The sequence below is a fragment of the Pteropus vampyrus genome, unplaced genomic scaffold, assembly GCF_000151845.1.
Source record: "Pteropus vampyrus isolate Shadow unplaced genomic scaffold, Pvam_2.0 Scaffold538, whole genome shotgun sequence".
In the NCBI taxonomy this organism is placed as follows: Eukaryota; Metazoa; Chordata; class Mammalia; order Chiroptera; family Pteropodidae; genus Pteropus; species Pteropus vampyrus.
Window position 1 is genome coordinate 54,474 of NW_011889319.1, and position 1,215 is coordinate 55,688.

Consider the following 1,215-nt stretch of genomic DNA (forward strand, 5'->3'; position numbering starts at 1 on the left):
GTAGCGCCTGGCGTGTTTGGGACCCGCCCGCGTCTATGTGTTTATTTAAAGAAAATCATGTCTCCCACTCGTACTGAAGCGCTGTCCTGTTGTGTACAGCCGGAGGCTCGCGATCATGTGCTCTAGGGCTTTCCGCTCCAAATAAAAATGGGACGCAGGCCTGCGGTGTCATTTCCTCGAGTGGCTGGCGGTGGGCTGGCGGGGACAGGGGCTCCAGGCGGCGGATGCTGCGGCTGCCTTGCAGAGCCCCCTTTCCACACGTGGCGGTGGAGGGTGGAAAGCGAGGCCCTGGCTGCCCGTGACAGGTGAGGGGAGTGGATAGGTGGGCCCCCCTCAGGAAATCTGCCCGGGGCTCCTGAGGCCCTCACAGATCTTGCAGGTAGCTCTGGTTTTCCCACGGGGGACCCCACGGTGGCAGCTGTGTGTCCGGTTCCCACACTTGGCCCAGGTCACTAGAAAACCCGTGCGGGGTCCTGCAGCTGCCCGGGCCGCACTGCTGAGTGCTGTATGGCGCGGTGTGGACTGGCTGCGGGCCCGCACCGTCAGAACCCCGGGCCCAGAGCGCAGAGCCTGAGACGCGGACCCTCGGCCCGTGCACGTCCTTGGTTCTGCCTCAGCGAGGCGGTCCGTGAGACGTGGGACCTTCCAGCAGGCTACGCAGGGACGGGATGGGGCAGGACAGGACAGTCCGCCACACCCTTGTGGGTTCTGCTGGGCTCCGCAGGGGAGGGCGCCTCCGGCCCACAGTCGCCTTGCGTCCAAGTGAGGTGACCTAGCGCCACCTGCTTGTCCTGCCTGGGCTGGTGGCGGCTGCCGCATTCTGAGCCAGACTGGTTTCACGCCCTGTTGGTTCCTGTCCAGCTGAGAACAGCCCGTCTGGGTGTGACCTGCCCCTGTTCATGAGCAGGTCCCCAAGTGTCCTTATCTGCAGGTGCCCTTGGCCTCCAAGGACGTGCTGCGGGCCTGGGTGACCCGGTGCAGTTGGCATCTGCAGCCTGGGGCAAGCTCTGCCCTACACGACCTCAACACGAGGCATGGACACAAGGCTAGAAGTGAGACGTCATCTCCGAGTTAAACGCCATCTCCGTGGAGCTGTGGGGGACGAGGACCACGCGTCCTCAGCTCGCAGGGGCTTGTCTTCTGGATGGGGGTGCAGGTCTCAGGTCCCCACTGCCCCTTCCCTCCTGCCCAGATGCGTCCCCGAGTGTCCCACAC